The 13,588-nt window shown below is 46.1% G+C and overlaps 1 long non-coding RNA gene across 1 annotated transcript in view; it reads right to left on the bottom strand.

Moving 5' to 3' along the window:
* Positions 1–13,588, bottom strand: part of LOC117202548 (uncharacterized) — a 357,851-nt gene that overhangs the window by 93,891 nt on the left and 250,372 nt on the right. The window contains exon 3 of the long non-coding RNA XR_007471296.1: positions 8,321–8,455. This is a non-coding gene — a long non-coding RNA (uncharacterized LOC117202548). The remainder of the gene's footprint in view (positions 1–8,320; positions 8,456–13,588) is intronic.

Here is a 13,588-nt window from a genome sequence, read left to right as displayed (position 1 = left end):
GTGACCATGGCAATCCTCTTTCCCTCTCTGGCCTCCTTCTGCGGCAGTCAAGGGCAAGGTTGAACTAGAAGCAGGGAAAACACTGAGAGGGACAGACAGCCTGGGACTTCTTTGTAGGGGGACCTCTGGTGACCTAGGACCACCCCTATGCAGGCTCTCTCATGTAATGACGCCCAGTGGTTCACTCAGGCTGACCTGTTCCATCAGGGAGAGACAAAAATGGGGGTCTCACAAGAGCAGGTCTGACTCATCGAACACCCAGACTTTTCTCCATACACTTTGAAGGCATCAATCCTGCCCATCAGGTGGTACTGAGCAAGGGGCTAGTATGAAACAGGCAGTCTGCCCTCCATGGAGGTGCAGGGTCCTTGGCTCTCACTGGCCCCCCTCCTCACCCTAGTGGTGCTGATGAAGCAACAGACTCGCAGAGAGGGTCTGCCATCCACTTGCCCAGTCCATAGGATTGCCAGACAAAACGCGGGGTGCCCAGTTAAGTCTTAATTTCAGATAAAGAACAAATAATTTTTTAGTATAAGTATGTCCCAAATATTGCGAGGGACAAACTTATTCTAAATAATTTTCACTGTTTATCTGACACATAAATTTACTTGGGAGTCCCGTTTTTGTTTTGTTTTTGCCAAATGTGGCAACCCTACCAGGACATAGAGTGTGTAGGCACCAGACCTGGGGCCATAACTCAGGCCCCACTCCCAGCTCTTACCTCTTTCCCCAGCACCTCCCACCCCCTCCCTTCTTATATCATCTGCCCACAAAGCTCTGCAGGGAGCAGGTCACTATAATGATGCTTGGGAGGAATTGTCCCTATCCTCCCCAGCAGTCAATTCTTAAAACTCTGGAGCCAGAATTGGGTTCTGAACAAATCCAATGGCTCTTTATTCATCTTGAATAAATGATGGGGCCCTGCCAGGGCCTAGAACAGGTTCTAGGATGCTATAAGCATCAAGAGAGGTTTATGGAATGAATGAGGGGGATGTATGGATAGAGGGAGGGGCTGAGTTGCAGTACCTCTGACTGGCTCTTGGGAATGGAATTTATAGAGTCAAGGAGGATGCTCACATCAGTGGAATTTTCTCAGTAGGCACAGCATCAGCCTCCCCCATCCTGTGACCCTCCTGCCTCCCAGGCCTTAGGACCTGGGCAGCACAGACATGAGTCCCCTTCAATGAGAGTCTGATCGTGGTGAGGGTGCAAAGCTCTACCATGGCCCAGTCCTGTGCCTGAGGCCCCTGCCTGTCACCCCTGATGCTTCTCCATCCTGGCCCAGCACTCCTTTCAGAGTCCATAGAGCCAGTGAAGCAGAGAAGGAGGGGAAGAGAAGGTTGGGAGTGAGCAGTGGGCCGTGTCCTAAAGTGCCAGCCAGATGGCCATCTGTGCAGCTTGGCCTCCCCAGGCCTGCAGGGGAAGGAAGTATGAAACCAGAGCCAGACGAGGGTGGGGATCCAGCCAAGTGCCTCTCTGCAGGCTCCTCCAAGCACATGCCACTTCCTCGCCCTGCAGACGTGCACACACACGTGCACTCACGCCACTCGGTCATCTATCTGTTCGACACTGATGGGTCTGGGGGAGGCCCCTCCTCTGCCCAACCCACCCAAGGTCATGGTCCACCCTGCAGGAGCATGGGGAATGCTTGAGGGCTTTCCAGAGCACCTACTGAGTCTTAGGCACTGTTCACCATGGCTGGAGATGAGTCAGACATGAGAGGACAGGCCCCAAAGACAGGATGGGGTCCTAGAATACCCCAGAACTCAGAAGTGGGAAAGCCTGATTCTTTCTGGAATCATTTGCACTCCCCAGAGAAGGTCATAACCCCTTTCTCTTTCAGGCCTCATCTGCAGCATCTGTAAAATGGAGACCTCCCCCCCAACCCCTATTCTCCCCACCTCTGTAGAAAGGAAACTCCTTGTAGACTAGAAAGGACCAGCAGAGTAGGGCTTCCCTGGTGGCGCAGTGGTTGAGAGGACATGGGTTCGTGCCCCGGTCCGGGAAGATCCCACATGCCACGGAGCGGCTGGGCCTGTGAGCCATAGCCGCTGAGCCTGCGTGTCCGGAGCCTGTGCTCTGCAACGGGAGAGGCCACAACAGTGAGAGGCCCGCGTACCGCAAAAAAAAAAAGAAAGGACCAGCAGAACTCACAATCTCTGCTTTCTGCGTGTGTTTCCAGGACTGAAAGGAGGGTTTTCTATTTTCATTGGGTGTGGTATGTCTCCACTCAGCCCAGGGTCTAGTGCTTGTACAAACAGTCAGGGCCAGAAGAGCTCAGATACTGAAGTTGCTATAGGCTGGTGTCGTGTGTCACACCAGCCTATCCCTCCTTCTGCCCACTGGACCTCTATTAATGTAGTCCCTGACTCTCACAGAACTTATTTTCAGCTCCAGCCCTATGCCTGTTTCCCATGCTCTGCAGCTAGCATTCCAGCTCTGGCTTGGGTGGGCCTGGGGCCGCATGGAGCTCTGTTCCCAGGCCTGCACAAATCCTCTCTGGGGGCACCTCCAGTAGGCCTGGGCTGAACCACGTTCCTGAGCCAGGAGGGGATTAGAGGCCCCCACTGAGCCGGAGCTGGGGATTTGGCAATGAAAACCCCTCCCTTTCAGCTGGGCAGAAAGGAGAGGGAGCAGCGCCAATAGCCCCAGGGCTTCCCGAAGAGACTTTGCACCAGAAGCCTCCTGTTTCCTGAGTTTCTGCTGATGGAGTTCACTTCCCTCAGCCCTTAGCTGCCCAGCTCCTGAAACAGGCTGCCCTGCAAACAGGTACCGCATGGGGGCCCAGGGCCAGCCTAGGATGGCAGGCACAGGGCTCCAGCTCAGGTCACCCCTCCCACCTCACCACCCACCCAGCTTTTTGCTCAGTGGCCCCCAACAGCCCCTTCCCTTCCTGAGGCCTTGATTTGCTCAGCTGTAGAATGGAGCAGGGAAATAGGGCTGTCCAATGAAACTCCAGAATTGAATGGGTCTTAGAGAAGCAGATTCTATATGGGGAAGGGATCTCGGGTGCCACCATCTCCCCTCTCACTTCTACTCCCCTTCAAGTTGCCCCCTCTCACAGCCTGGCCCTTGCTGCCCCAAGGTGAACTCTGGGCTTTCATAAACCCTGGCCACAGGGCCAAAGGACAGAGCAAACAACCTGAAATGCCAAGGCTGGGACAATGTGAGCAATAAAATAAATAATGAGAATGCCAAATTATAACTCATTCATCAACTAAATACCCACAAGTCCATATGGTTATAAATAAATAACTGAATCGATAAGTAAATGGGGGCAGCTCTTTCTTATGGAAGAATTCCAATTAATAAATGTAGAATGGATGAGGGAAATGTAAGTATTCACCATTACAACACCACAGTAATAATTATTATAGACAAGGTGCTAAAATTAATGGGTGAAAATTTGAGGAGAAATAGAATATTTGAATTATCTCAAAGTATCTCCTCCAAGATATTTATCAATACAAAGGCCAAAACACACACAGTAATCTGCAGTGGAGAAACCCAGCCACCCCCACTTTTACCACGTGATCAAGGTTAACATCACCAGTAATGGGACATATAGACACCACCTGGCCCCTGATACGATGCACTAAGAAAGGTGCATCACATATGTGGTATTCTTGCCAAAAAAATATAACCTCAATCTAATCATGAGGGGAAAATCAGACAAATGCGAATTGAGGGGCATCCTATAAAATAACTGCTCAGTACCCTTCTAAAAGGTCAAGGTCATGAACAGCAAGGGCACACTGAGGCACTGTCACAGACTGGAAAGAACTAAGGAGACATGACAACCACATACAACATGGGGTCTTGGGCTGAATCCTGGAACAGGGAAAGGACATGAATGAAAAAAACAGTGAAATCTGAAACAAATCTATAGTTTAGTATTAGTGTTTCCCAATACAAATTTATTGGTTTTAGTAATTATGAATTATGTAAGATGCTAACACTGGGAAAAGCTAGGAGGGTACACAGAAACTTTCTGTACTATATTTGCAAATTTGTATTTCAAATAAAAAGTTAAAAATAAAACATCTGCCCATATTCCATTCTCTGGGGCTCTTCACTGATGCCAATCAGCAGATCACAGTGTTTCCCCCTGTGGTTCCATCCCTTAATAAATGGTGGGTCCTCTGTGCCAGGTGCTTTACATACACAATTTCACTGAATCCTTACAATGATCCTCTGAAGAAGGTATTAGTAGCCCCATTTTACAGATAAGGAAGCTGAGGTCCAAGGCCACGAATCAGAAAGTAGAGGACTTCTGCATTCAGAGTCCATCGGAATGCAGAAACTGTAAGTGATGCCTTATTCAAAGGCAGGAGCTCATAGAGGAGGTTGTAGACATATGACAGGGTATCAGGGGCAATGCCTTTTGGTCCTTCGAAGCATGGTATTCAGATGCCACCTACTTAATCCAAACACAGGGCTGTCCTCTGACAGTCGGGTAGTGGTTAAGACCAAGTCTCTAAGCTTTAGTTAAGAACTGTTTCGGTACAAATCCCAGGTCTGCTACTTATCTATCACGTTCTTCCAAAAGTTACTTAATCCCTCTGTGCCTGAGTCTCCTCCTGTATAAAATGAGGGTACTGTTTAGTGCCTGTCTATAGCCTGGCTCTGAGGGTCAAGCACTTAAAACAGTTATACACACTTCATAAGTGTTAACCATCACTTTTTGTTTTCACTCTCTGCATCTGTCTTCAGCCACCTGTAAAATGCCAGCTTGATGAGTGGGTTTGTCTAAGCCAAACAGTGAGTCAAAGCCCAAGCAAAAGCTAGGAGTGTGCTGTGGAGAGAGGGGCAGAGAGGGGAGTCATCTGCCTGCTATGATCAGCCTAAACTCTGAAACTGGGTATCAGCCAAGAATCATCTAGGGGCGTTATGGAATTAGAAAAACTGTCAAGGCAGGAAAGGAGCACTGGAATAATCCAGTTCTCTACTAACTTGCATGTGGTCCCCAGGCAGAGGCGTCTCACCACTCCAGGTGTGACCAACCTAGGGTTAATTTAAAAAGAGAAAGAAGAAAGAGAGGGAAGCGGAGAGAGAAAGAGAAAAAAGGGGGAAAGGAGGGGAGAGGAGGGGAAGAGAAGGAGGGAAAAAGGGAAAGAAAAAATTCTCACCTAAGGATCTCACCAAAGAATCCTATATAGAATCCCTGAAATTTTGAACATGAACCAATAAATCTCAGAATGCTACTCAGTATCAAAATCTAGATAATATTTGCCTCCTGCTGGTTCAGTGAAAGCACTATTTTTTAAATGCATAGAATGACGGAAACCAAGCTGAGAACATCTTTGCTGATGTAAACCTGGAAATGGAATTGATAGGAACACTGGCAGAATATGCCCTGGGGTTCTCCAGAGTGCTGAAGTCTGTTAAATAGCAGAATTCTCATCAACTTGATCAAAACCAATCAATGACTCATACCAGGTCTATATGTGGGCACTATAGTGGTAACAGGCTGATTTAAATGATTTGGGGACTGCAGAAATCCATAGTTTTGCATAGCTAATGAGTTGGCCTTAGCTACTAAGTTTGGAGGATGTACATCTTGAATTCAAATGCACTGCAGACCTCCTGACACAATACCTGGATGCCAAGAGACAGTCTCCTGGGAGGATATAAGGTATTATACATATCCTGTACTCTGTTTTAGGTGGGCTTTGCAACAGACTGTGATCTCACCTACATTTGCTTCTAACCATGCTTCGCTTCAGTGGCCTCAGCTCTAACTTGGGAAGATTGGATGAGGTCAGTGGCTTTCAACCCTGCGTGCACATTAGAACTAACTGGGAAAATTTTTTAAATACTAACACTCCTACTCTGACCAATTAAGTCAGAATATTTGGAGTGGGTCACATTCCAGTATTAAGTTGTCTACCAAAGGTGTAATTTAGAGTCCCCAAAGAAAAAGCACACAAAAATTATTTGAAGAACTAATAGCTGAAAGTTTTCTAAATTTCATTAAAAATATAAATTGACATATCCAAAAACTTCAACAAACCCCAAGGCAGGATAAATACAAAGAAAATCACATCAAGGCATATCATAATCAAATTTAAGAAAACCAATGTTAAAGAGAAAATCTTCAGAGAAAAAATACTCATTGCTTACAGGGAAACATAACTAAAAATTATAAAGACTACTCAAGTGAAACTATGCAAGCCAGAAGACAATGGAATGATAGCTCTAATGTATAAAGAGCAAGGGGACTACCCTGGTGGTTCAGTGGTTGAGAATCCGCCTGCCAATGCAGGGGACACGGGTTCAAGCCCTGGTCCGGGAAGATTCCACATGCTGCGGAGCAACTAAGCCCGTGCGCCGCCACTACTGAGCCTGCGCTCTAGAGCCCATGAGCCACAACTACTGAGACCGCATGCCACAACTACTGAAGCCCACGTGCCTAGAGCCCGTGCTCCGCAACAAGAGAAGCCACCGCAATGAGAAGCCTGTGCACTGCATCGAAGAATAGCCCCCGCTCAACGCAACTAGAGAAAGCCCACGCACAGCAACGAAGACCCAGTGCAGCCATAAATAAATACATAAATATTTTTTAAAATGTATAAAGAAGAAGGAAAAATGACTATCAACCCAGAATTCTATATCAAGTGACAGAATTCTTCAAAAGTAAAGGCAAAATAAAGAATTTTCAGATTAAAAAAAAAACAATTCATTACCACTAGCAGACCTGCATTATAAGAATTATTAACTAAAGCTCTTCTGGCTAAAGGAAAATATCAGATGGAAATCAGGTCTACACAAGCAAATGAAGAGTCCTGGAAATTCTAAATATGTGGGTAGATAAAAATGTACATGTTTTCTCATTTCTCATTTTTTTAAAGGTAGCTGACTACTTAATATAAAAATAACAGTATACTGTGGGGTTTATAATGTATGTATAAGTAAAATATATAACAACACTGGCACAAAGGACAGGAAGGGAAGAGGAATTATACTGTCGTAAGATCTCACATCAAACGTAAATCGGTATAATATTAATGGAAAGTAGACTTGGTAAGTTAAACGTATATTACAAACACTAGAGCAATCACTGAAAACGTAAAACGAAGAGGTACAGCAACTAAACTTACAGAGAAGATAGAATGGAATTCTAAAAAGTACTGAACTCATACACAATAAGGCAGGGAAAAAGTGAAACAAGGAACAGATGGAAAAAATAGAAAATAAATATCAAGATGATATATTTGAACCCACTCTACCAATGACCATTCCAATTCAAAGGCCCAAGATTGATAGACTAGATAAAAATCAAGACCAAAATACATGCTGTCTACAAGATATACACTTTAAATACACAGACGCAGATAGATTAAAAATAAAGGATGGAATAAAATATACCATCCAAACACTAATTATAAGAAAGTTCTATTCAGCATGGGGTATATAGTCAATAATACTGTAATAACTTTGTGTGGTGACAGGTGGTAACTATGCTTATCATGATGACCATTTTGTAACGTACATAAATACCAAATCACTGTGTTGTACACCTGGAACTAACATAGGTAAATTATACTTAAATTTGTTTAAAGTAGCAGCAAAAAAAAAGTTCTATTGTCAATATAGCTTAATAAAATAATAATAACAAAATAATTGTTTTAGTTTTTACAAAGGAAGCTCTATTGACTACACTGATATCAAGTAAAATAGACTTCATAAAAAGGAATAAAAAGGAACATTACATAATGATAAGAGGTATGGTAAAGATAAACAGTATAAACAATTTTACACCATAAATTCAAGAGCTTCGAGAAAAATGCACAAATTCCCTGAAGGGTACAAACTATCAGAACTCACTCAAGAAGAAACAGAAGGACTGAATAATCCTATATCTACAAAGTAAACTGAATTTATAGTTATAATTTTCCTTCAAAGAAAGTATCAGTTCCAATAGTTTCACTGGTAGACTCTATTGTTAAAAATTAGAAATTTTTAAATTGGAAAAAAAATACCAAATCTGTCAGACACTTTCAGAAAACAGAGAAAGAGAAAACCCTTTACAACTCATTTTATGAAGCCAACTTATCTTGATGCCAAAACCAGAAAAAAAAATATTATTAAAATAGAAAACTACAGACCAATACTCTTCATGGGACAAAAATACTTTTAAAATATGAGCAAACTGCGTTCAATGATATATAAAAAGGATAATATACCATGACTCATAGGGATTTATCCTAGGAACAAAAAGTTAAATATTCCAATATCTGTGAAATCATATGATTATCTCAAAATAAAATTTTTTTAACTCATTTGACACAATTCAACATCATTTATGGTAAAAACTCACCATATAGCAGGAATATATGCATTCACTTGCAGGACACTTTTCTTTGCATGAGGCCCAGGACCTTGCTTTCCTTCCTGAACTGGCCCTTCTCCCCAGGTTTCAATCATGCTGAGGCCCAGCAGTCCAATGTCAGCCCTGGGGGGAAAAAAAACGGCAGTTGAACACTTAACTGGGATCATTTTCCAAGTCAGAGGCTGAGTCTTAGAACAGCTCAGAAGTGGCCCAACAGGCCCTAACCTAAGGCTCCGGGGTGGGGAGAGCAGACTGGGAGTTCCAAAGCTCTTTCTATTGATATTCTAGAATTTCCACTGCACTTCAGAAACTGTTCACTGACCCACAGAGCCTCTGAGTGTGGCAGATCTCAGAAATCTGAAACAAGCCTGTCCTTCATTTACAAGCAGAGAAACTGAGGCCCTGACAGTTTTGCAAAGTCACACACAATTTGGAGGCAAGGCCAGAGCTCCAGCCAGGGACAGAAAGAAGTAGCCACCACCCAGTCACCAAATACAAACAGATCCCAGCATCACCCTGGGTCTTCCTTTTGATTATGAACATTTTCAAACGTACCGAAAGGTAGAGGTAATATAATTAACACCCACAGATATATATCTGTCATCTAGATTGAACAACTGCTAACATTTTGTACTATTTGCTTCATCCGTTTTTTTTTTCTTGCTAAAATATTTTACATTACAAATATCACTACCTTTCACACTTAAATTCTTCATAACCCATTTCTTTAGAAAATAAGAGCATATTCCTATGTTAATTACAACACCATTAAGGTGCCTAGCAAAATCTTTTTAAATTCCTTAATAATGCCCAGTCTCAATTTGTAGCAGATCCTGCCGGTGTCCATCCCACCTCTCCCGGCCCTCCTCCCTGGAAGGCAGCTGCTGCTGCAGTGGGGTGCACCCTTACACACTGACACTTCCAGCTCAAGCACCTGCATGTCCATCTGAGGGCAAGCTAGCGCTGCAAGACTTTTCACCATAACGGCGCAGGCTCAGAGTGCTAGGCAGTTAAACCCCAGGAGGGACAGGACTTGGTCATTAGATAGCCAAGCTTCCTTGCCCCTTGGAGGAACACTTCTGAGTGTGCAGTCACTAAGGGGGTTCCAATGCAACTGAATTCCCATGGCCCACAGAAGGAACCCACCCACTAGCTCAGCCTGCACTAGTTTTCCTCCCTTTCCTGTGTCACTCCGCAACCCTTACTGTGCTTCGTGGGGTAACTTCCCAGGTAAACATCTCACACCCTGATTCTAGTCTCAGCATCCACTTTTAGGGACCCCAAACTAAGACAATGTTCAAGTTTTCCAATCGTCTTAATCATCCTGTGTTTTCAATAGGTCAAAACCAAGAGCCTAAACAATGTGGGGTTTGGAGGGGGCAGGGGTGCAGTCAGGGAAGAAGCCACCCTAAGTTCTGTCACTGGGCCTGGGCTGCTTGACCAGTGGGACTGGACATGTCCTGGTTTTGCCCACTCAGCTTCTGAGCCCCCTTCCTATAGAAACCACCCCTCCCTGACTCTCTACTCCTGGCCCTGGGGTGGGCAAGTGAGCCAGGCCTGGACGGTTGGGGTCCCCAACTCCCCAGACCACAGGCATTTGTTCAGGGAGGAGCAACGACCCTGGTGAACCAAGGAGAGTCAGTACTAGGCTCTGGTTGCCACTGGGGAAGAGAGGTTTACTGCCTATCAGGAAGGATGTGAGCCTGGAGCTGCTGGGGCCATTTCTGCCACCCTGTGGGGACAGCTAGCCTGAGGATGAAGTTGACACAGAGGAACAAAGGCTGAGAGATGGAGCTGACAATTCCATACAAAACCTGGGCCCAGTCATGCCTGACTCCTGGCATGTGAGTCAATCACCTCCCCTTCTGCTTAAGCCAGGCTGAGCTGGATTTCTCTCCCTCCCCAACAAAAAGCGAGTGCTGACTGCTACATAGTCAAAGAGTTCTCCATTCGCTGGGAACCCCTGATACCTGAGCTCAGTGGCTGCGCCTGTGTCATGCACCAGGTGTTCACCAAGGTGGTAAAGAAGACTGTTTTGAATGGACAAGGACCCGCAAAAAAGCCAGATCAAATTCTCTCCGTCATTGTCCCTTGCCTCCTTCCAGCCTGTTGTCTGCACTGCCTACGAGAATGACCTGTGTATGCCCACCACTGTGCTTTACAGGAAAGCAAAACCCTGATGCTGGAGGGTATTATACTTTCAATAATTTGTGAATTCCCTGAAGGCCCATAACACATACTAGTTTATACTATGCTGAAGCCCAATTTGTTTTAAATACAATAATAGCTGGTGAAAGGAGCAAGTCACTTCCCTGGGGCGTGAGCCTCGCCTACCACCTACATCCACGTCTCTTGAAGGGGAAATTATACACGCTCTGGGAATGGTCAGCTGCTTGGGGACTCACAGAAGCCCAGGAACTGTCCCTGTAGGGCTGCTGTGGGTTTCCTCTGGCAAGAACAGGCTACTGCTGGTTGAGCACCTACTTCTGTGCCAGGCATTGTACCAAGTGTTCCACATACATACCATGTATGTATGTCTCCTCAAGACAGTCTGGAGAGAGGGACCACTGTCCTCATGGGACAATTGAGGGAACGCAGGGCCAGAGAGGTAAGTGGCTTCCCAAGGTCACGAAGCATTTGTGATGGAGCTGGTATTCATTTCTAGGTCTAGAAAACATGCTTTTCCCGTAACTCCTCTATCTTTCCCCACTAACTTTAGTAGGGGTTCAATAAGCACGTATAGGGCTATGAACAGAATTTCAATTGTCTGCACACTGACCCTCTGGCCAGTGAATTGGGAGATGAGAACACACAGATGTTGTCCACATACAGAGAGCATGTTTAGAGAAACAGGGCTTCCCGAACCGGCTGGGCTTCTTTTCAGTAAGTCTGGAGCAGGTACTGAGCATCCCTACTTTTTTAACGAGAGTCCTAGGCGGTTCTTGTGATTAAGCACTGTTGACAGCTATGCCATGGGGCGCTATGCCAGACAGAAAGGACAGACAGAAAGTGGCTGTGACACTCCTCTTACTCAGATTGAAGTGGAGGGAGTAGCAGCGCCTAGTTACCGACCAAGGTGAGTGCAAGTGGGAGCGAGTGAGGGCGGGACCAGAAATCAAGGAATTTTACTCCTGCCCATGACAGCTAACAGAGTGTTTTTTTTCTCCTCCAACCCTGAGGGTTTTAGAGGGTTTTTATCTGTACTGAGACTACAGCCAGGACCATAGGTACGGGGCTGTTGAGCGGCTCACACAATTTGCGAAAATAAGACATTTGCATTTTTTATTACTATTTCACTTCTCCAAGTCACCACTGCTGCAAAGTTGATGAACAGAGCCTTCAAGACATCAGCTCAAAGCTCAGAGAAGAGAAAGCCCAGGAATGCCTTAAATGTCTGCTGCCAACTTCCACACCCTAGTCCCCTGGTCGGGCCAGGGAGCCATGCGGTGGCGTGTGACTCTTCCAGAACCAGTGAGGGCCCTGGGAGAACCCTGGGCTGGGCAGGTCGGGGCAGCCTTACCCGGAGTTATTCACCGGAAAGGAGGGAAGGTCTGTGGACTGGGAATTATGGCACCATGGAAGGGCATCAGCCTCCATTTCTACAACTGAAAATGGGGCTAACTGTACTTTTTCATATGCTATCTGTTGTTAGTATTCTCACCTCATCTAAATGCAGATTCTACCTTCAAAGATCCATTCATTTTTCACCTGACTCTGAGCACATAATTATATAGTGTCAGGACTGGAAGAGCCTTCTAGAGATCCCCATCTAGTCAAACCCATTTATGCCACAGATGGAGGAAAAAAACAGAGAGGTTCAAACACTTAAGAAGGCCGCACAGAAGTTGGTCTAGAGCCAAGACAAGCCCCAGCCCGCCCAGCTCCCGGTTCCTCACCACCCCACCAGCAGGCTTGGCAGTTTATCATACTGCAGACATGGTGAGTCTAACAAAAATCTTGGTGTATCTAAAAAAAAAAAAAAAGATTGATTTTGATGTTTTGAGGCTTCGTGAAACCAGCAATTTTAATCAATTTTTCAAAATTGCTAATTCCATCCATCCAAGGAACTCACACACAAACAGAAGGGCTGATTGAAATTTAAATGGCGGCTGGCTTCTTAGCTACAGGCACCAGGCTGGGTATCTTCATATGCAAGTCTGCAACTGTGTCCCGGCCTGGCAGCAAGAGGAAGCAATCTCCCTGAGACACTCGAAGGCATTAAGAATTCAGGCAGCCAAAACGAGAAGCAACAACATGAAATGATAAAACAAAGACAGATCATTATTAGCGCCAACATAATGTGTTCCCGTGTCCTCCGATCTCATTTAGAGCCCTGCTCGTCGTCTATTGAAACTATAATTAGGCTGATAGGAACCAGAGGATTAAAGTAACTTTCTCCTCCAAATTGCGAGGATTTCAAACGAGCAACGAGAGGGAGGAGATAAACCTGAGAACGATTTTAATATTCTGGGCTACTGCTCCCACAACAGCACGGGCTGACAAACAATGGCCGGTTCCTTCCTGAGGTGGCCTGGGGAGGGATGTTACATCGCTGTCCAGCCCACCTCAGGGATGGCAAGCCCACCTCCCTCCCCAGCCAAACCTTCGCCTTTGTCCTTGACACTTCGCGCTTAGTGACCCCTTCTAGGGCCTGACTCAGAAACCCTTTGCCAGTCCGTCCTCCTCTCACTTCTCACAGCCTCTGCTGGTGTGACCGTGTCCTAACACACCTGCCGCAGCTACTGCACCAAACTCCTGTCTGGCCTGGAAGCTCCAAAGGGCGGGGACCTCTGATCTCTTACTTCCGTCTCTGGTGCCTTTAGTTAGATGCTACTTCCCCGCCTTAGTCGGGCTCCTCATGGCCACCAAGGTCACCTTTCTCATCCCTTCTATCTATAAACCAATTACGGGACCCACTCCCCTACCCACAAAACAGCACCAACCCCAGCAAACATGAAGCCCCTTCCCATCTGTCCCCACACTGCCTCTCTGGCCCCTCCTAGCCCTGGCTCTGGTGGCACGGGACCACCTGCCCACCAGAATATGCTGCACACTTTGCCCCTCAGGCCGGCGCACACACACAGCTCCAGCCCACCGCTCCTTTATGTGGCAAAATTCTATATGCCCTTCACTATTCCCTTCTCTTCACCAGAGCCCCTCGGGAGTCTATCATTCCCTCCTCAGAGCACCCACGGGACTGTCCTCACCCTCCTCCCAGCTGTGGCCCTCAGTGTCGGTGACCCCGTGGCGACCCTC

The sequence above is a fragment of the Orcinus orca genome, chromosome 14 (assembly GCF_937001465.1).
Source record: "Orcinus orca chromosome 14, mOrcOrc1.1, whole genome shotgun sequence".
NCBI lineage: Eukaryota > Metazoa > Chordata > Mammalia > Artiodactyla > Delphinidae > Orcinus > Orcinus orca.
This window is presented reverse-complemented; position numbering and strand designations above follow the sequence as displayed.